We start from the raw sequence: 22999 nt of genomic DNA on the forward strand, positions 1-22999 counted from the left end.
ACTGCACTGCATCCCCAGTATTGCCAGTGCACTCTCTGGACTCACTGCACTGCATCCCCAGTGCTGCCAGTGCACTCTCTGGACTCACTGCACTGCATCCAAAGTGGTGCCACTGCACTCTCTGGACTCACTGCAGTGCATCCCCGTTGTTGCCAGTGCACTCTCTGGACTCCCTGCAGTGCATCACCAGTGGTGCCAGTGCACTCTCTGGACTCACTGCAGTGCATCCCCAGTGGTGCCAGTGCACTCTCTGGACTCCCTGCAGTGCATCACCAGTGGTGCCAGTGCACTCTCTGGACTCACTGAAGTGCATCCCCAGTGGTGCCAGTGCACTCTCTGGACTCACTGCACTGCATCCCCAGTGGTGCCAGTGCACTCTCTGGACTCACTGCACTGCATCTCCAGTGGTGCCAGAGCACTCTCTGGACTCACTGCACTGCATCCTCTGTGCTGCCAGTGCACTCTCTGGACTCACTGCACTGCATCCCCAGTGGTGCCAGTGCACTCTCTGGACTCACTGTACTGCATCCCCAGTGGAGCGCGTGCACTCTCTGGACTCACTGAAGTGCATCCCCAGTGGTGCCAGTGCACTCTCTGGACTCACTGCACTGCATCCCCAGTGGAGCCAGTGCACTCTCTGGACTCACTGCACTGCATCCCCAGTGGTGCCAGTGCACTCTCTGGACTCCCGGCACCGCATCCCCTGTGGTGCCAGTGCACTCTCTGAGCTCACTGCAGTGCATCCCCAGTGGTGCCAGTGCACTCTCTTGACTCACTGCACTGCATCCCCAGTGGTGCCAGTGCACTCACTGGATTCACTGCACTGCATCCCCAGTGGTGCTAGTGCACTCTCTGGACTCACTGAAGTGCATCCCCAGTGGTACCAGTGCACTCTCTGGACTCACTGAAGTGCATTCTCAGTGGTGCCAGTGCACTCTGTGGACTCACTGCAGTACATCCCCAGTGGTGCCAGTGCGCTCTCTGGACTCACTGCAGTGCATCCCCAGTGGTGCCAGTGCACTCTCTAGACTCACTGCACTGCATCCCCAGTGGTGCCAGTGCACTCTCTGGACTCACTGCACTGCATCCCCAGTGGTGCCAGTGCACTCTCTGGACTCACTGCAGTGCATCCCCAGTGGTGCCAGTGCACTCTCTGGACTCACTGCAGTGCATCCCCAGTGGTACCAGTGCACTCTCTGGACTCACTGCACTGCATCCCCAGTGGTACCAGTGCACTCTGTGGACTCACTGCAGTGCATCCCCAGTGGTGCCAGTGCACTCTCTGGACTCACTGCACTGCATCCCCAGTGGTGCCAGTGCACTCTCTGGACTCACCGCACCGCATCCCCAGTGGTGCCAGTGCACTCTCTGGACTCACTGCACTGCATCCCAAGTGGTGCCAGTGCACTCTCTGGAGTCAGTGCACTGCATCCCCAGTGGTGCAAGTGCACTCTCTCGAGTCACTGCACTACATCCCCAGTGGTGCCAGTGCACTCACTGGACTCACTGTACTGCATCATCAGTGGTGCCAGTGCACTGTCTGGACTCACTGCAGTGCATCCCCAGTGGTGCCAGTGCACTCTCTGGACTCACTGCACTGCATCCCCAGTGGTGCCAGTGCACTCTCTGGACTCACTATACTGCATCACCAGTGGTGCCAGTGCACTCTCTGGATTCACTGCACTACATTCCCAGTGGTGCTAGTGCACTCTCTGGACTCACTGCACTGCATCCCCAGTGGTGCCAGTGCACTCTCTGGACTCACTATACTGCATCACCAGTGGTGCCAGTGCACTCTCTGGATTCACTGCACTGCATCCCCAGTGGTGCCAGTGCGCTCTCTGGACTCACTGAAGTGCATTCTCAGTGGTGCCAGTGCACTCTCTGGACTCACTGCAGTGCATCCCCAGTGGTGCCAGTACACTCTCTGGACTCACTGCACTGCATCCCCAGTGGTACTAGTGCACTCTGTGGACTCACTGCACTGCATCCCCAGTGGTGCCAGTGCACTCTCTGTAGTCACTGCACTGCATCCCCAGTGGTGCCAGTGCACTCTCTGGACTCACTGCAGTGCATCACCAGTGGTGCCAGTGCACTCTCTGGACTCACCGCACCGCATGCCCAGTGGTGCCAGTGCACTCTCTGGAGTAACTGCAGTGCATCACCAGTGGTGCCAGTGCACTCTCTGGACTCACTGCACTGCATCCCCAGTGGTGCCAGTGCACTCTCTGGACTCACTGCACTGCATCCCCAGTGGTGCCACTGCACTCTCTGGACTCACTGCACTGCATCCCCAGTGGTGCCAGTGCACTCCCTGCACTCACTGCACTGCATCCCCAGTGGTGCCAGTGCACTCACTGGACTCACTGCAGTGCATCCCCAGTGGTGCCAGTGCACTCTCTGGACTCACTGCACTGCATCCCCAGTGGTGCCAGTGCACTCTCTGGACTCACTGCACTGCATCCCCAGTGGTGCCAGTGCACTCTCTGGACTCACTGCAGTGCATCCCCCGTGGTGCCAGTGCACTCTCTGGACTCACTGCAGTGCATCACCAGTGGTGCCAGTACACTCTCTGGACACACTGAAGTGCATTCTCAGTTGTGCCAGTGCACTCTCTGGACTTACTGCGCTGCATCCCCAGTGGTGCCAGTACACTCTCTGGACTCACTGCAGTGCATCCCCAGGGGTGCTAGTGCACTCTGGACTCACTGCAGTGCATCCCCAGTGGTTCCAGCGCACTCTCTGGACTCACTGCCCTGCATCCCTATTGGTGCCAGGGCACTCTCTGCAGACACTGCAGTGCATCCCCAAAGGTGACAGTGCACTCTCTGGACTCACTGCACTGCACCCCCAGTGGTGCCAGTGCACTCTCTGGACTCACTGCACTACTCCAGCCGCGGCAGTCGCTCCAGCCGCGGTAGCCCTCCAGCCTCGGCAGCCGCGGCAGCCGCGGCAGCCGCTCCAGCCGCGGCAGCCGCTCCGTCCGCGGCATACGCGGCAGACTCTCCAACCGCGGCAGCCGCTCCAGCCGCGGAAGCCGCGGCAGCCGCTCCAAACGCGGCAGGCGCTCCACTCGGTAGCGGCTGGAGCGGCTACCGCGGCTAGAGCGGCTGGTGCGGCTGCCGCGGCTGGAGCTCCTACCGCGCTTGGAGTGGTTACCGCGGCTGGAGCGGCTGGAGCGGCTGCCGCGGCTGGAGCGGCTGCCGCGGCTGGAGGGGCTAACGCTTCTGGAGAGGCTGACGCGGTTGGAGCGTCTAGAGCGTCTGCCGCGGATGGAGGGGCTACCGCGGCTGGAGCGGTTGACGCGGCTGGAGCGGAAACCGAGGCAGGAGCGCCACTCTCTGGACTCACTGCAGTGCATCACCAGTGGTGCCAGTGCACTCTCTGGACTCACTGCAGTGCATCCCCAGTGGTGCCAGTGCACTCTCTGGACTCACTGCACTGCATCCCCAGTGGCTCTAGTGCACTCTCTGGACTCACTGCAGTGCATCCCCAGTGGTGCCAGTGCACTCTCTGGACACACTGAAGTGCATTTTCAGTGGTGCCAGTGCACTCTCTGGACTCACTGCACTGCATCCCCAGTGGTGCCAGTGCACTCTCTAGACTCACTGCACTGAAGCCCCAGTGGTGCCAGTGCACTCTCTGGACTCACTGCACTGCATCCCCAGTGGTGCCAGTGCACTCTGTGGACTCACTGCAGTGCATCCCCAGTGGTGCCAGTGCACTCTGTGGACTCACTGCAGTGCATCCCCAGTGGTGCCAGTGCGCTCTCTGGACTCACTGCAGTGCATCCCCCGTGGTGCAAGTGCACTCTCTGGACTCACTGGAGTGCATCACCTGTGGTGCCAGTGCACTCTCTGGACTCACTGTACTGCATCCCCAGTGCTGCCAGTGCACTCTCTGGACTCACTGCAGTGCATCCCCAGTGGTGCCAGTGCACTCTCTGGACTCACTGCAGGGCATCTCCAGTGGTGCCAGTGCGCTCTCTGGACTCACTGCAGTGCATCCCCCGTGGTGCCAGTGCACTCTCTGGACTCACTGCACTGCATCCCCAGTCCTGCCAGTGCACTCTCTTGACTCACTGCACTGCATCCCCAGTGGTGCCAGTGCACTCTCTGGACTCACTGCACTGCATCCCCAGTCCTGCCAGTGCACTCTCTTGACTCACTGCACTGCATCCCCAGTGGTGCCAGTGCACTCTCTGGACTCACTGAAGTGCATTCTCAGTGGAGCCAGTGCACTCTCTGGACTCACTGCACTGCATCCCCAGTGGTGCCAGTGCTATCCCTGGACTCACTGTAGTGCATCCCCAGTGGTGCCAGTGCACTCTCTGGACTCACTGGAGTGCATCACCTGTGGTGCCAGTGCACTCTCTGGACTCACTGTACTGCATCCCCATTGCTGCCAGTGCACTCTCTGGACTCACTGCAGTGCATCCCCAGTGGTGCCAGTGCACTCTCTGGACTCACTGCAGGGCATCCCCAGTGGTGCCAGTGCACTCTCTGGACTCACTGCAGTGCATCCCCAGTGGTACCAGTGCACTCTCTGGACTCACTGAAGTGCATTCTCAGTGGTGCCAGTGCACTCTGTGGACTCACTGCAGTGCATCACCAGTGGTGCCAGTGCACTCTCTGGACTCACTGCACTGCATCCCCAGTGGTGCCAGTGCACTCTCTGGACTCACTGCACTGCATCCCCAGTGGTACCAGTGCACTCTGTGGACTCACTGCAGTGCATTCCCAGTGGTGCCAGCGCACTCTCTGGACTCACTGCACTGCATCCCCAGTGGTGCCAATGCACTCTCTGGACTCACTGCAGTGCATCCCCAGTGGTGCCAGTGCACTCTCTGGACTCACTGAAGTGCATCCCCAGTGGTGCCAGTGCACTCTCTGGACTCACTGCAGGGCATCCCCAGTGGTGCCAGTGCACTCTGTGGACTCACTGCAGTGCATCCCCAGTGGTACCAGTGCACTCTCTGGACTCACTGAAGTGCATTCTCAGTGGTGCCAGTGCACTCTGTGGACTCACTGCAGTGCATCACCAGTGGTGCCAGTGCACTCTCTGGACTCACTGCACTGCATCCCCAGTGGTGCCAGTGCACTCTCTGGACTCACTGCACTGCATCCCCAGTGGTACCAGTGCACTCTGTGGACTCACTGCAGTGCATTCCCAGTGGTGCCAGCGCACTCTCTGGACTCACTGCACTGCATCCCCAGTGGTGCCAATGCACTCTCTGGACTCACTGCAGTGCATCCCCAGTGGTGCCAGTGCACTCTCTGGACTCACTGAAGTGCATCCCCAGTGGTGCCAGTGCACTCTCTGGAGTCACTGCACTGCATCCCCAGTGGTGCTAGTGCACTCTGTGGACTCACTGCAGTGCATCCCCAGTGGTGCCAGTGCACTCTCTGGACTCACTGAAGGGCATTCTCAGTGGTGCCAGTGCACTCTCTGGACTCACTGCAGTGCATCCCCTGTGGTGCCAGTGCACTCTCTGGTCTCACTGCACTGCATCCCCAGTGGTGCCAGTGCACTCTCTGGACTCACCGCACCGCATCCCCAGTGGTGCCAGTGCACTCTCTGGAGTAACTGCAGTGCATCCCCAGTGGTGCCAGTGCACTCTCTGGAGTAACTGCAGTGCAACACCAGTGGTGCCAGTTCACTCTCTGGACTCACTGCACTGCATCCCCAGTGGTGCCAGTGCACTCTCTGGACTCACTGCACTTCATCCCCAGTGGTGCCAGAGCACTCTCTGGACTCACTGCAGTGCATCCCCAGTGGTGCCAGTGCACTCTCTGGACTCACTGCACTGCATCCCCAGTGGAGCCAGTGCACTCTCTGGACTCACTGCACTGCATCCCCAGTGGTGCCAGTGCACTCTCTGGACTCCCGGCACCGCATCCCCTGTGGTGCCAGTGCACTCTCTGAGCTCACTGCAGTGCATCCCCAGTGGTGCCAGTGCACTCTCTTGACTCACTGCACTGCATCCCCAGTGGTGCCAGTGCACTCACTGGATTCACTGCACTGCATCCCCAGTGGTGCTAGTGCACTCTCTGGACTCACTGAAGTGCATCCCCAGTGGTACCAGTGCACTCTCTGGACTCACTGAAGTGCATTCTCAGTGGTGCCAGTGCACTCTGTGGACTCACTGCAGTACATCCCCAGTGGTGCCAGTGCGCTCTCTGGACTCACTGCAGTGCATCCCCAGTTGTGCCAGTGCACTCTCTAGACTCACTGCACTGCATCCCCAGTGGTGCCAGTGCACTCTCTGGACTCACTGCACTGCATCCCCAGTGGTGCCAGTGCACTCTCTGGACTCACTGCAGTGCATCCCCAGTGGTGCCAGTGCACTCTCTGGACTCACTGCAGTGCATCCCCAGTGGTACCAGTGCACTCTCTGGACTCACTGCACTGCATCCCCAGTGGTACCAGTGCACTCTGTGGACTCACTGCAGTGCATCCCCAGTGGTGCCAGTGCACTCTCTGGACTCACTGCACTGCATCCCCAGTGGTGCCAGTGCACTCTCTGGACTCACCGCACCGCATCCCCAGTGGTGCCAGTGCACTCTCTGGACTCACTGCACTGCATCCCAAGTGGTGCCAGTGCACTCTCTGGAGTCAGTGCACTGCATCCCCAGTGGTGCAAGTGCACTCTCTCGAGTCACTGCACTACATCCCCAGTGGTGCCAGTGCACTCACTGGACTCACTGTACTGCATCATCAGTGGTGCCAGTGCACTGTCTGGACTCACTGCAGTGCATCCCCAGTGGTGCCAGTGCACTCTCTGGACTCACTGCACTGCATCCCCAGTGGTGCCAGTGCACTCTCTGGACTCACTATACTGCATCACCAGTGGTGCCAGTGCACTCTCTGGATTCACTGCACTACATTCCCAGTGGTGCTAGTGCACTCTCTGGACTCACTGCAGTGCATCCCCAGTGGTGCCAGTGCGCTCTCTGGACTCACTGAAGTGCATTCTCAGTGGTGCCAGTGCACTCTCTGGACTCACTGCAGTGCATCCCCAGTGGTGCCAGTACACTCTCTGGACTCACTGCACTGCATCCCCAGTGGAACTAGTGCACTCTGTGGACTCACTGCAGTGCATCCCCAGTGGTGCCAGTGCACTCTCTGGACTCACGGAACTGCATCCCCAGTGGTGCCAGTGCACTCTCTGGACTCACTGCAGTGCATCACCAGTGGTGCCAGTGCACTCTCTGGACTCACCGCACCGCATGCCCAGTGGTGCCAGTGCACTCTCTGGAGTAACTGCAGTGCATCACCAGTGGTGCCAGTGCACTCTCTGGACTCACTGCACTGCATCCCCAGTGGTGCCAGTGCACTCTCTGGACTCACTGCACTGCATCCCCAGTGGTGCCACTGCACTCTCTGGACTCACTGCACTGCATCCCCAGTGGTGCCAGTGCACTCCCTGCACTCACTGCACTGCATCCCCAGTGGTGCCAGTGCACTCACTGGACTCACTGCAGTGCATCCCCAGTGGTGCCAGTGCACTCTCTGGACTCACTGCACTGCATCCCCAGTGGTGCCAGTGCACTCTCTGGACTCACTGCACTGCATCCCCAGTGGTGCCAGTGCACTCTCTGGACTCACTGCAGTGCATCCCCCGTGGTGCCAGTGCACTCTCTGGACTCACTGCAGTGCATCACCAGTGGTGCCAGTACACTCTCTGGACACACTGAAGTGCATTCTCAGTTGTGCCAGTGCACTCTCTGGACTTACTGCGCTGCATCCCCAGTGGTGCCAGTACACTCTCTGGACTCACTGCAGTGCATCCCCAGGGGTGCTAGTGCACTCTGGACTCACTGCAGTGCATCCCCAGTGGTTCCAGCGCACTCTCTGGACTCACTGCCCTGCATCCCTATTGGTGCCAGGGAACTCTCTGCAGACACTGCAGTGCATCCCCAAAGGTGACAGTGCACTCTCTGGACTCACTGCACTGCATCCCCAGTGGTGCCAGTGCACTCTCTGGTCTCACTGCACTACTCCAGCCGCGGCAGTCGCTCCAGCCGCGGCAGCCGCTCCGTCCGCGGCATACGCGGCAGACTCTCCAACCGCGGCAGCCGCTCCAGCCGCGGAAGCCGCGGCAGCCGCTCCAGCCGCGGCAGCCGCTCCGTCCGCGGCATACGCGGCAGACTCTCCAACCGCGGCAGCCGCTCCAGCCGCGGAAGCCGCGGCAGCCGCTCCAAACGCGGCAGGCGCTCCACTCGGTAGCGGCTGGAGCGGCTACCGCGGCTAGAGCGGCTGGTGCGGCTGCCGCGGCTGGAGCTCCTACCGCGCTTGGAGTGGTTACCGCGGCTGGAGCGGCTGGAGCGGCTGCCGCGGCTGGAGCGGCTGCCGCGGCTGGAGGGGCTAACGCTTCTGGAGAGGCTGACGCGGTTGGAGCGTCTAGAGCGTCTGCCGCGGATGGAGGGGCTACCGCGGCTGGAGCGGTTGACGCGGCTGGAGCGGAAACCGAGGCAGGAGCGCCACTCTCTGGACTCACTGCAGTGCATCACCAGTGGTGCCAGTGCACTCTCTGGACTCACTGCAGTGCATCCCCAGTGGTGCCAGTGCACTCTCTGGACTCACTGCACTGCATCCCCAGTGGCTCTAGTGCACTCTCTGGACTCACTGCAGTGCATCCCCAGTGGTGCCAGTGCACTCTCTGGACACACTGAAGTGCATTTTCAGTGGTGCCAGTGCACTCTCTGGACTCACTGCACTGCATCCCCAGTGGTGCCAGTGCACTCTCTGGACTCACTGCACTGAAGCCCCAGTGGTGCCAGTGCACTCTCTGGACTCACTGCACTGCATCCCCAGTGGTGCCAGTGCACTCTGTGGACTCACTGCAGTGCATCCCCAGTGGTGCCAGTGCACTCTGTGGACTCACTGCAGTGCATCCCCAGTGGTGCCAGTGCACTCTGTGGACTCACTGCAGTGCATCCCCAGTGGTGCCAGTGCGCTCTCTGGACTCACTGCAGTGCATCCCCCGTGGTGCAAGTGCACTCTCTGGACTCACTGGAGTGCATCACCTGTGGTGCCAGTGCACTCTCTGGACTCACTGTACTGCATCCCCAGTGCTGCCAGTGCACTCTCTGGACTCACTGCAGTGCATCCCCAGTGGTGCCAGTGCACTCTCTGGACTCACTGCAGGGCATCTCCAGTGGTGCCAGTGCGCTCTCTGGACTCACTGCAGTGCATCCCCCATGGTGCCAGTGCACTCTCTGGACTCACTGCACTGCATCCCCAGTCCTGCCAGTGCACTCTCTTGACTCACTGCACTGCATCCCCAGTGGTGCCAGTGCACTCTCTGGACTCACTGCACTGCATCCCCAGTCCTGCCAGTGCACTCTCTTGACTCACTGCACTGCATCCCCAGTGGTGCCAGTGCACTCTCTGGACTCACTGAAGTGCATTCTCAGTGGAGCCAGTGCACTCTCTGGACTCACTGCACTGCATCCCCAGTGGTGCCAGTGCTATCCCTGGACTCACTGTAGTGCATCCCCAGTGGTGCCAGTGCACTCTCTGGACTCACTGGAGTGCATCACCTGTGGTGCCAGTGCACTCTCTGGACTCACTGTACTGCATCCCCATTGCTGCCAGTGCACTCTCTGGACTCACTGCAGTGCATCCCCAGTGGTGCCAGTGCACTCTCTGGACTCACTGCAGGGCATCCCCAGTGGTGCTAGTGCACTCTCTGGACTCACTGCAGTGCATCCCCAGTGGTACCAGTGCACTCTCTGGACTCACTGAAGTGCATTCTCAGTGGTGCCAGTGCACTCTGTGGACTCACTGCAGTGCATCACCAGTGGTGCCAGTGCACTCTCTGGACTCACTGCACTGCATCCCCAGTGGTGCCAGTGCACTCTCTGGACTCACTGCACTGCATCCCCAGTGGTACCAGTGCACTCTGTGGACTCACTGCAGTGCATTCCCAGTGGTGCCAGCGCACTCTCTGGACTCACTGCACTGCATCCCCAGTGGTGCCAATGCACTCTCTGGACTCACTGCAGTGCATCCCCAGTGGTGCCAGTGCACTCTCTGGACTCACTGAAGTGCATCCCCAGTGGTGCCAGTGCACTCTCTGGAGTCACTGCACTGCATCCCCAGTGGTGCTAGTGCACTCTGTGGACTCACTGCAGTGCATCCCCAGTGGTGCCAGTGCACTCTCTGGACTCACTGAAGGGCATTCTCAGTGGTGCCAGTGCACTCTCTGGACTCACTGCAGTGCATCCCCTGTGGTGCCAGTGCACTCTCTGGTCTCACTGCACTGCATCCCCAGTGGTGCCAGTGCACTCTCTGGACTCACCGCACCGCATCCCCAGTGGTGCCAGTGCACTCTCTGGAGTAACTGCAGTGCATCCCCAGTGGTGCCAGTGCACTCTCTGGAGTAACTGCAGTGCAACACCAGTGGTGCCAGTTCACTCTCTGGACTCACTGCACTGCATCCCCAGTGGTGCCAGTGCACTCTCTGGACTCACTGCACTGCATCCCCAGTGGTGCCAGTGCACTCTCTGGACTCACTGCACTGCATCCCCAGTGGAGCCAGTGCACTCTCTGGACTCACTGCACTGCATCCCCAGTGGTGCCAGTGCACTCTCTGGACTCCCGGCACCGCATCCCCTGTGGTGCCAGTGCACTCTCTGAGCTCACTGCAGTGCATCCCCAGTGGTGCCAGTGCACTCTCTTGACTCACTGCACTGCATCCCCAGTGGTGCCAGTGCACTCACTGGATTCACTGCACTGCATCCCCAGTGGTGCTAGTGCACTCTCTGGACTCACTGAAGTGCATCCCCAGTGGTACCAGTGCACTCTCTGGACTCACTGAAGTGCATTCTCAGTGGTGCCAGTGCACTCTGTGGACTCACTGCAGTACATCCCCAGTGGTGCCAGTGCGCTCTCTGGACTCACTGCAGTGCATCCCCAGTTGTGCCAGTGCACTCTCTAGACTCACTGCACTGCATCCCCAGTGGTGCCAGTGCACTCTCTGGACTCACTGCACTGCATCCCCAGTGGTGCCAGTGCACTCTCTGGACTCACTGCAGTGCATCCCCAGTGGTGCCAGTGCACTCTCTGGACTCACTGCAGTGCATCCCCAGTGGTACCAGTGCACTCTCTGGACTCACTGCACTGCATCCCCAGTGGTACCAGTGCACTCTGTGGACTCACTGCAGTGCATCCCCAGTGGTGCCAGTGCACTCTCTGGACTCACTGCACTGCATCCCCAGTGGTGCCAGTGCACTCTCTGGACTCACCGCACCGCATCCCCAGTGGTGCCAGTGCACTCTCTGGACTCACTGCACTGCATCCCAAGTGGTGCCAGTGCACTCTCTGGAGTCAGTGCACTGCATCCCCAGTGGTGCAAGTGCACTCTCTCGAGTCACTGCACTACATCCCCAGTGGTGCCAGTGCACTCACTGGACTCACTGTACTGCATCATCAGTGGTGCCAGTGCACTGTCTGGACTCACTGCAGTGCATCCCCAGTGGTGCCAGTGCACTCTCTGGACTCACTGCACTGCATCCCCAGTGGTGCCAGTGCACTCTCTGGACTCACTATACTGCATCACCAGTGGTGCCAGTGCACTCTCTGGATTCACTGCACTACATTCCCAGTGGTGCTAGTGCACTCTCTGGACTCACTGCAGTGCATCCCCAGTGGTGCCAGTGCACTCTTTGGACTCACTGAAGGGCATTCTCAGTGGTGCCAATGCACTCTCTAAACTCACTGCACTGCATCCCCAGTGGTGCCAGTGCGCTCTCTGGACTCACTGAAGTGCATTCTCAGTGGTGCCAGTGCACTCTCTGGACTCACTGCAGTGCATCCCCAGTGGTGCCAGTACACTCTCTGGACTCACTGCACTGCATCCCCAGTGGAACTAGTGCACTCTGTGGACTCACTGCAGTGCATCCCCAGTGGTGCCAGTGCACTCTCTGGACTCACGGAACTGCATCCCCAGTGGTGCCAGTGCACTCTCTGGACTCACTGCAGTGCATCACCAGTGGTGCCAGTGCACTCTCTGGACTCACCGCACCGCATGCCCAGTGGTGCCAGTGCACTCTCTGGAGTAACTGCAGTGCATCACCAGTGGTGCCAGTGCACTCTCTGGACTCACTGCACTGCATCCCCAGTGGTGCCAGTGCACTCTCTGGACTCACTGCACTGCATCCCCAGTGGTGCCACTGCACTCTCTGGACTCACTGCACTGCATCCCCAGTGGTGCCAGTGCACTCCCTGCACTCACTGCACTGCATCCCCAGTGGTGCCAGTGCACTCACTGGACTCACTGCAGTGCATCCCCAGTGGTGCCAGTGCACTCTCTGGACTCACTGCACTGCATCCCCAGTGGTGCCAGTGCACTCTCTGGACTCACTGCACTGCATCCCCAGTGGTGCCAGTGCACTCTCTGGACTCACTGCAGTGCATCCCCCGTGGTGCCAGTGCACTCTCTGGACTCACTGCAGTGCATCACCAGTGGTGCCAGTACACTCTCTGGACACACTGAAGTGCATTCTCAGTTGTGCCAGTGCACTCTCTGGACTTACTGCGCTGCATCCCCAGTGGTGCCAGTACACTCTCTGGACTCACTGCAGTGCATCCCCAGGGGTGCTAGTGCACTCTGGACTCACTGCAGTGCATCCCCAGTGGTTCCAGCGCACTCTCTGGACTCACTGCCCTGCATCCCTATTGGTGCCAGGGCACTCTCTGCAGACACTGCAGTGCATCCCCAAAGGTGACAGTGCACTCTCTGGACTCACTGCACTGCATCCCCAGTGGTGCCAGTGCACTCTCTGGTCTCACTGCACTACTCCAGCCGCGGCAGTCGCTCCAGCCGCGGTAGCCCTCCAGCCTCGGCAGCCGCGGCAGCCGCGGCAGCCGCTCCAGCCGCGGCAGCCGCTCCGTCCGCGGCATACGCGGCAGACTCTCCAACCGCGGCAGCCGCTCCAGCCGCGGAAGCCGCGGCAGCCGCTCCAAACGCGGCAGGCGCTCCACTCGGTAGCGGCTGGAGCGGCTACCGCGGCTAGAGCGGCTGGTGCGGCTGCCGCGGCTGGAGCTCCTACCGCGCTTGGAGTGGTTACCGCGGCTGGAGCGGCTGGAGCGGCTGCCGCGGCTGGAGCGGCTGCCGCGGCTGGAGGGGCTAACGCTTCTGGAGAGGCTGACGCGGTTGGAGCGTCTAGAGCGTCTGCCGCGGATGGAGGGGCTACCGCGGCTGGAGCGGTTGACGCGGCTGGAGCGGAAACCGAGGCAGGAGCGCCACTCTCTGGACTCACTGCAGTGCATCACCAGTGGTGCCAGTGCACTCTCTGGACTCACTGCAGTGCATCCCCAGTGGTGCCAGTGCACTCTCTGGACTCACTGCACTGCATCCCCAGTGGCTCTAGTGCACTCTCTGGACTCACTGCAGTGCATCCCCAGTGGTGCCAGTGCACTCTCTGGACACACTGAAGTGCATTTTCAGTGGTGCCAGTGCACTCTCTGGACTCACTGCACTGCATCCCCAGTGGTGCCAGTGCACTCTCTGGACTCACTGCACTGAAGCCCCAGTGGTGCCAGTGCACTCTCTGGACTCACTGCACTGCATCCCCAGTGGTGCCAGTGCACTCTGTGGACTCACTGCAGTGCATCCCCAGTGGTGCCAGTGCACTCTCTGGACTCACTGCAGTGCATCCCCAGTGGTGCCAGTGCGCTCTCTGGACTCACTGCAGTGCATCCCCCGTGGTGCAAGTGCACTCTCTGGGCTCACTGGAGTGCATCACCTGTGGTGCCAGTGCACTCTCTGGACTCACTGTACTGCATCCCCAGTGCTGCCAGTGCACTCTCTGGACTCACTGCAGTGCATCCCCAGTGGTGCCAGAGCACTCTCTGGACTCACTGCAGGGCATCTCCAGTGGTGCCAGTGCGCTCTCTGGACTCACTGCAGTGAATCCCCCGTGGTGCCAGTGCACTCTCTGGACTCACTGCACTGCATCCCCAGTCCTGCCAGTGCACTCTCTTGACTCACTGCACTGCATCCCCAGTGGTGCCAGTGCACTCTCTGGACTCACTGCACTGCATCCCCAGTCCTGCCAGTGCACTCTCTTGGCTCACTGCACTGCATCCCCAGTGGTGCCAGTGCACTCTCTGGACTCACTGAAGTGCATTCTCAGTGGAGCCAGTGCACTCTCTGGACTCACTGCACTGCATCCCCAGTGGTGCCAGTGCTATCCCTGGACTCACTGTAGTGCATCCCCTGTGGTGCCAGTGCACTCTCTGGACTCACTGGAGTGCATCACCTGTGGTGCCAGTGCACTCTCTGGACTCACCGTACTGCATCCCCATTGCTGCCAGTGCACTCTCTGGACTCACTGCAGTGCATCCCCAGTGGTGCCAGTGCACTCTCTGGACTCACTGCAGGGCATCCCCAGTGGTGCCAGTGCGCTCTCTGGACTCACTGCAGTGCATCCCCAGTGGTGCCAGTGCACTCTCTGGACTCACTGCACTGCATCCCCAGTCCTGCCAGTGCACTCTCTTGACTCACTGCACTGCATCTCCAGTGGTGCCAGTGCACTCTCTGGACTCACTGCACTGCATCCCCAGTGGTGCCAGTGCACTCTCTGGACTCACTGCAGGGCATCCCCAGTGGTGCCAGTGCGCTCTCTGGACTCACTGCAGGGCATCCCCAGTGGTGCCAGTGCACTCTCTGGACTCACTGCACTGCATCCCCAGTGGTGCCAGTGCTATCCCTGGACTCACTGTAGTGCATCCCCAGTGGTGCCAGTGCACTCTCTGGACTCACTGCACTGCATCCCCAGTGGTGCCAGTGCACTCTCTGGACTCACTGCAGTGCATCCCCAGTGGTGCCAGTGCACTCTCTGGACTCACTGAAGTGCATTCTCAGTGGTGCCAGTGCACTCTCTGGACTCACTGCAGTGCATCCCCAGTGGTGCCAGTGCACTCTCTGGACTGACTGCACTGCATCCCCAGTGCTGCCAGTGCTATCCCTGGACTCACTGTAGTGCATCCCCAGTGGTGCCAGTGCACTCTCTGGACTCACTGCAGTGCATCCCCATTGGTGTCAGTGCACTCTCTGGACTCACTGCACTGCATCCCCAGTGGTGCCAGTGCACTCTCTGGACTCACTGCAGTGCATCCCCAGTAGTGCCATTGCACTCTCTGCACTCACTTCACTGCATCGCCAGTGGTGCCTTTGCTCTCCCTGGACTCACTGCACTGCTCCAGCCGCGGCAGCCGCTCCAGCCGCGGTAGCCCTCCAGCCGTGGCAGCCGCTCCACTCGGTAGCGGCTGGAGCGCCTGCCGCGGATGGAGCGGCTGGAGCGGCTGCCGCGGCTGGAGCGGCTGCCGCGGTTGGAGCGGCTGCCGCTGCTGGAGCGGCTGGAGCGGATGCCGCGGCTGGAGCGGCTGGAGCGGCTGCCGCGGCTGGAGCAGTGCAGTGAGTCCAGAGAGTGCACTGGCAACACTGGGAATGCACTGCAGTTAGTCCAGAGAGTGCACTGGCACCACTGGGGATGCAGTGCCGTGAGTCCAGAGAATGCACTGGCACCACTGGGGATACGGTGCCGGGAGTCCAGAGATTGCACTGACACCACTGGGGATGCGGTGCAGTGAGTCCAGAGAGTGCTTTGGCACCACTGGGGATGCAGTGCAGTGAGTCCACAGACTGCACTGACACCAGTGGGAATGCGGTGCAGTGAGTCCAGAGAGTGCAATGGCACCACTGGGGATGCACTGCAGTGAGTCCAGAGTGCACTAGCACCACTGGGGATGCAGAGCAGTGAGTCCAGAGAGTGCACTGGCACCACTGAGAATGCATTTCAGTGAGTCCAGAGAGTGCCGCTCCAGCCTCGGCATCCGCTCCAGCCGAGTCAACCCCGCCGTAGCCCCTCCAACCGCGGCAGACGTTCCAGCCGCGGCAGCCGCTCCAGCCGCTCCAGCCGCGGCAGCCGCTCCAGCCCCTCCAGCCGCGCCAGCCTCTCCATCCGCGGCAGCCGCTCCAGCCGCGGCAGCCGCTCCAGCCGCTCCAGCCGCGGCAGCCGCTCCAGCCGCTACCGAGTGGAGCGGCTGCCACGGCTGGAGGTCTACCGCGGCTGGAGCGGCTGCCGCGGCTGTAGCAGTGCAGTGAGTCCAGGGAGTGCACTGGCACCACTGGGGATGCAGCGCAGTGACTCCAGAGAGTGCACTGACACCACTGGGGATGCACTTCAGTCAGTCCAGTGAGTGTACTGGCACCACTGGGGATGCACTGCAGTGAGTCCAGAGAGTGCACTGGCTCCACTGAGAATGCACTTCAGTGAGTCCAGAGAGTGCACTGGCACCACTGGGGATGCAGTGCAGTGAGTCAAGAGAGTGCACTGGTAGGAATGGGGATGCAGTGCAGTGAGTCCAGAGAGTGCACTGGCACCACTGGGGATGCCCTGCAGTGAGTCCAGAGAGCGCACTGGCACCACTGGGGATGCCCTGCAGTGAGTCCAGAGAGTGCACTGGCACCACTGGGGATGCAGTGCAGTGAGTCCAGAGAGTGCACTGGCAGCACTGAAAATGCACTGCAGTGAGTCCAGTGAGTGCACTGGCACCACTGGGGATGCACTGCAGTGAGTCCAGAGAGTGCACTGGCACCACTGAAAATGCACTGCAGTGAGTCCAGAGAGTGCACTGTCAGCACTGGGGATGCAGTGCAGTGAGTCCAGAGATTGCACTGGCACCACTGGGGATGCACTGCAGTGAGTCCAGTGAGTGCACTGGCACCACTGGTGATGCAGTGCAGTGATACCAGAGAGTGGCGCTCCAGCTCGGTTTCCGCTCCAGCCGCGTCAACCGCTCCAGCCGCGGTAGCCCCTCCAGCCGCGGCAGACGCTCTAGACGCTTCAACCGCGTCAGCCTCTCCAGCCGCGTTAGCCCCTCCAGCCGCGGCAGGCGCTCCAGCCGCGGCAGCTGCTCCAGCCGCTCCAGCCGCGGCAGCCGCTCCAGCCGCTACCGAGTGGAGCGGCTGCCTCGGCTGGAGCGGTTGCCGCGGTTGGAGCGCCTGCCGCGTTTGGAGCGGCTGCCGCGGCTTCCGCGGCTGGTGCGGCTGCCGCGGTTGGAGACTCTGCCGCGTATGCCGCGGACGGAGCGGCTGCCGCGGCTGGAGCGCCTGCCGCGGCTGCCGCGGCTGCCGAGGCTGGAGGGCTACCGCGGCTGGAGCGACTGCCGCGGCTGGAGTAGTGCAGTGAGTCCAGAGAGTGCACTGGCACCACTGGGGATGCAGTGCAGTGAGTCCAGAGAGTGCACTGACACCTTTGGGGATGCACTGCAGTGTCTGCAGAGAGTGCCCTGGCACCACGAGGGATGCAGTGTAGTGAGTCCAGTGAGTGCACTGGCACCACTGGGGATGCAGTGCAGTGAGTCCAGAGAGTTCACTGGCACCACTGAGAATGCACTTCAGTGTGTCCAGAGAGTGTACTGGCACCACTGGTGATGCACTGCAGTGAGTCCAGAGAGTGCACTGGCACCACTGTGGATGCAGTGCAGTGAGTCCAGAGAGTGCACTGGCACCACTGGGGTTGCACTGCAGTCACTCCAGAGAGTGCACTGGCACCAATGGGGATGCAGTGCATGAGTCCAGAGAGTGCACTGGAACCACTGGGGATGCGGTGGCGGGAGTCCAGAGAGTGCTTTGGCACCACTGGGGATGCAGTACAGTGAGTCCAGAGAGTGCACTGGCACCACTGGGGATGCAGCGCAGTGACTCTAGAGAGTGCACTGGCAACACTGGGGATGCGGTGCAGTGAGTCCAGAGAGTGCACTGGCACCACTCAGGTTGCAGTGCGGTGAGTCCAGAGAGTGCACTGGCACCACTGGGGATGCAGTACAGTGAGTCCAGAGAGTGCACTGGCACCACTGGGGATGCAGTGCAGTGAGTCCAGAGACTGCACTGTCACCACTGGGGATGCACTGCAGTGAGTCCAGAGTGCACTAGGACCACTGGGGATGCACTGCAGTGAGTCCAGAGAGTGCACTGGCACCACCGGGAATGCACTGCAGTGAGTCCAGAGAGTGCACTGGCACCACTGGGGATGCACTTCAGTGAGTCCAGAGAGTGCACTGGCACCACTGGGGATGCAGTGACGCGAGTCCAGAGAGTGCACTGGCACCACTGGGTATGCACTGCAGTGAGTGCAGAGAAAGCACTGTCACCTTTGGGGATGCACTGCAGTGTCTGCAGAGAGTGCCCTGGCACCACGAGGGATGCAGTGACGCGAGACCAGTGAGTGTACTGGCACCACTGGGGATGCAGCGCAGTGAGTCCAGAGAGTTCACTGGCACCACTGAGAATGCACTTCAGTGTGTCCAGAGAGTGTACTGGCCCCAATGGTGATGCACTGCAGTGAGTCCAGAGAGTGCACTGGCACCACTGTGGATGCAGTGCAGTGAGTCCAGAGAGAGCACTGGCAGCACAGGGTATGCAGTGCAGTGAGTCCAGAGTGCATTAGTACCACTGGGGATGCATTGACGCGAGTCCAGAGAGTGCACTGGCACCACTGGGGATGCACTGCAGTCACTCCAGAGAGTGCACTGGCACCAATGGGGTTGCGGTGGCGGGAGTCCAGAGAGTGCTTTGGCACCACTGGGGATGCAGTACAGTGAGTCCAGAGAGTGCACTGGCACCACTGGGGATGCATCGCAGTGACTCTAGAGAGTGCACTGGCACCACTGGGGATGCGGTGCAGTGAGTCCAGAGAGTGCACTGGCACCACTCAGGTTGCAGTGCGGTGAGTCCAGAGAGTGCACTGGCACCACTGGGGATGCAGTACAGTGAGTCCAGAGAGTGCACTGGCTCCACTGGGTATGCAGTGCAGTGAGTCCAGAGAGTGCACTGTCACCACTGGGGATGCACTGCAGTGAGTCCAGAGTGCACTAGCACCACTGGGGATGCACTGCAGTGAGTCCAGAGAGTGCACTGGCACCACTGGGGATGCACTTCAGTGAGTCCAGAGAGTGCACTGGCACCACTGGGGATGCAGTGACGCGAGTCCAGAGAGTGCACTGGCACCACTGGGGATGCACTGCAGTGAGTCCAGAGAGTGCACTGGCACCACTGGGGATGCACTGCAGTGAGTCCAGAGAGTGCACTGGCACCACTGGGGATGCACTGCAGTGACTCGAAAGAGTGCTCTGGCACCACTGGGGAAGCAGTGCAGTGAGTCCAGAGAGTGCACTGGCACTTCTGGGGATGCAGTGACGCGAGTCCAGAGAGTGCACTGGCACCACTGGGGATGCACTGCAGTGAGTCCAGAGAGTGCACTGGCACCACTGGGGATGAGCTGCAGTGAGTCCAGAGAGTGCACTGGCACAACAGGGGATGCAGCTCAGTGACTCTAGAGAGTGCACTGGCACCACTGGGGATGCACTGCAGTGAGTCCAGAGAGTGCACTGGCACCACTGGGGATGCACTGCAGTGACTCGAAAGAGTGCACTGGCACCACTGGGGAAGCAGTGCAGTGAGTCCAGAGAGTGCACTGGCACCACTGGGGATGCGCTGCAGTGAGTCCAGAGAGTGCACTGGCACCACTGGGGATGCAGCGCAGTGACTCTTGAGAGGGCACTGGCACCACTGCGGATGCGGTGCAGTGAGTCCAGAGAGTGCACTGGCACCACAGGTGATGCAGTGCAGTGAGTCCAGAGAGTGCACTGGCAGCACTGGGGATGCAGTGCAGTGAGTCCAGAGAGTGCACTGGCACCAGAGGTGATGCACTCCAGTGAGTCCAGAGAGTGCACTTGCACCCCGGGGGATGCAGTGCAGTGACCCCAGAGAGTGCACTGGCAGCATTGGGGTGCAGTGCAGTGAGTCCAGAGAGTGCACAGGCACCACTGGGGATGCAGTGCACTGAGTCCAGAGAGTGCACTGGCACCACTGGGGATGCACTGCAGTGAGTCCTGAGAGTACACTGGCTCCACCGGGGATGCCCTGCAGTGAGTCCATAGAGTGCACTGGCGATGCAGTGCAGTGAGTCCAGAGAGTGCACTGGCACCACTGGGGATGCAGCGCAGTGAGTCCAGAGAGTGCACTGGCACCACTGGGGATGCACTGCAGTGAGTCCAGAGAGTGCACTGGCACCACTGGGGATGCATTTCAGTGAGTCCAGAGAGTGCACTGGCACCACTGGGGATGCAGTGCAGTGAGTCCAGAGAGTGCACTGGAACCACTGGGGATGCGGTGGCGGGAGTCCAGAGAGTGCTTTGGCACCACTGGGGATGCAGTACAGTGAGTCCAGAGAGTGCACTGGCACCACTGGGGATGCAGCGCAGTGACTCTAGAGAGTGCACTGGCACCACTGGGGATGCGGTGCAGTGAGTCCAGAGAGTGCACTGGCACCACTCAGGTTGCAGTGCGGTGAGTCCAGAGAGTGCACTGGCACCACTGGGGATGCAGTACAGTGAGTCCAGAGAGTGCACTGGCACCACTGGGTATGCAGTGCAGTGAGTCCAGAGAGTGCACTGTCACCACTGGGGATGAACTGCAGTGAGTCCAGAGTGCACTGGCTCCACTGGGGATGCACTGCAGTGAGTCCAGAGAGTGCACTGGCACCAACGGGAATGCACTGCAGTGAGTCCAGAGAGTGCACTGGCACCACTGGGGATGCACTTCAGTGAGTCCAGAGAGTGCACTGGCACCACTGGGGATGCAGTGACGCGAGTCCAGAGAGTGCACTGGCACCACTGGGGATGCACTGCAGTGAGTCCAGAGAGTACACTGGCACCACTGGGGATGCACTGCAGTGAGTCCAGAGAGTGCACTGGCACCACTGGGGATGCACTGCAGTGACTCGAAAGAGTGCTCTGGCACCACTGGGGAAGCAGTGCAGTGAGTCCAGAGAGTGCACTGGCACCACTGGGGATGCAGTGCAGTGAGTCCAGTGAGTGTACTGGCACAACTGGGGATGCAGCGCAGTGACTCTAGAGAGTGCACTGGCACCACTGGGGATGCACTGCAGTGAGTCCAGAGAGTGCACTGGCACCACTGGGGATGCACTGCAGTGACTCGAAAGAGTGCACTGGCACCACTGGGGAAGAAGTGCAGTGAGTCCAGAGAGTGCACTGGCACCACTGGGGATGCGCTGCAGTGAGTCCAGAGAGTGCACTGGCACAACTGGGGATGCAGCGCAGTGACTCTAGAGAGGGCACTGGCACCACTGCGGATGCGGTGCAGTGAGTCCAGAGAGTACACTGGCACCAGAGGTGATGCAGTGCAGTGAGTCCAGAGAGTGCACTGGCAGCACTGGGGATGCAGTGCAGTGAGTCCAGAGAGTGCACTGGCACCACAGGTGATGCACTCTAGTGAGTCCAGAGAGTGCACTTGCACCCCGGGGGATGCAGTGCAGTGACGCCAGAGAGTGCACTGGCAGCATTGGGGTGCAGTGCAGTGAGTCCAGAGAGTGCACTGGCACCACTGGGGATGCAGTGCAGTGAGTCCAGAGAGTGCACTGGCACCACTGGGGATGCACTGCAGTGAGTCCTGAGAGTACACTGGCTCCACCGGGGATGCCCTGCAGTGAGTCCATAGAGTGCACTGGCGATGCAGTGCAGTGATTCCAGAGAGTGCACTGGCACCACTGGGGATGCAGCGCAGTGAGTCCAGAGAGTGCACTGGCCCCACTGGGTATGCACTGCAGTGAATCCAGAGAGTGCACTATCACTACTGGGGATGCAGTGCAGTGAGTTCAGAGAGTGCACTGGCACCACTGATAATGCATTTCAGTGAGTCCAGAGAGTTCACTGGCACCACTGGGGATGCTCTGCAGTGAGTCCAGAGATTGCACTGGCACCACTGGGGATGCACTGCAGTGAGTCCAGAGAGTGCACTGGCACCACTGGGGATGCACTGCAGTGAGTCCAGAGAGTGCACTGGCACCACTGGGGATGCACTGCAGTGACTCGAAAGAGTGCACTGGCACCACTGGGGAAGCAGTGCAGTGAGTCCAGAGAGTGCACTGGCACCACTGGGGATGCACTGCAGTGAGTCCAGAGAGAGCACTGTCACTACTGGGGATGCAGTGCAGTGAGTCCAGAGAGTGCACTGGCACCACTGAGAATGCACTTCAGTGAGTCCAGAGAGTGCACTGGCACCACTGGGGATGCACTGCAGTGAGTCCAGAGATTGCACTGGCACCACTGGGGATGCAGTACAGTGAGTACACATAGTGCACTAGCACCACTGGGGATGCAGTGCAGTGAGTCCAGAGAGTGCACTGGCACCACTGGGGATGCAGTGCAGTGAGTCCAGAGAGTGCACTGGCACCAATGGTGATGCACTGCTGTGAGTCCAGAGAGTGCTCTTGCACCACAGGGGATGCAGAGCAGTGACTCAAGAGAGTGCACTGGCACCACTGGGGATGCACTGCAGTGAGTCCAGAGAGTGCACTGGCACCACTGGGGATGCAGTGCAGTGAGTCCAGAGAGTGCAATGGCAACACTGCGGATGCACTGCAGTGAGTCCAGAGAGTGCACTGGCTCCACTGGGGATGCACTGCAGTGAGTCCAGAGAGTGCACTGGCACCACTGGGGATGCACTGCAGTGAGTCCAGAGAGTGTACTGGCACCAGTGGGGATGCACTGAAGTGAGTCCAGAGAGTGCACTGGCACCACTGAGAATGCACTTCAGTGAGTCCAGAGAGTGCACTGGCACCACTGGGGATGCACTGCAGTGAGTCCACAGAGTGCACTAGCACTACAGGGGATGCATTGCAGTGAGTCCAGAGAGTGCGCTGGAACCACTGGGGATGCACTGCAGTGAGTCCAGAGTGCATTAGCACCACTGGGGATGCATTGACGCGAGTTCAGAGAGTGCACTGGCACCACTGGGGATGCACTGCAGTCACTCCAGAGAGTGCACTGGCACCACTGGGGATGCGGTGCAGTGAGTCCAGAGAGTGCACTGGCACCACTGGGGATGCAGTGCAGTGAGTCCAGAGAGTGCACTGGAACCACTGGGGATGCGGTGGCGGGAGTCCAGAGAGTGCTTTGGCAC

General features: G+C 60.6%; 2 long non-coding RNA genes across 2 annotated transcripts in view; one reads left to right on the forward strand and one right to left on the reverse strand.

The window, feature by feature from the left end:
- Nucleotides 1-22999, forward strand: part of LOC310881042 — a 295954-nt gene that overhangs the window by 220620 nt on the left and 52335 nt on the right. The gene's annotated exons all lie outside the window — the stretch shown is intronic.
- Nucleotides 1-22999, reverse strand: part of LOC310881036 — a 135558-nt gene that overhangs the window by 17737 nt on the left and 94822 nt on the right. The window lies entirely within an intron of this gene.

Source organism: Anser anser (assembly GCF_964211835.1).
Source record: "Anser anser genome assembly, chromosome: 13".
Lineage (NCBI taxonomy): Eukaryota > Metazoa > Chordata > Aves > Anseriformes > Anatidae > Anser > Anser anser.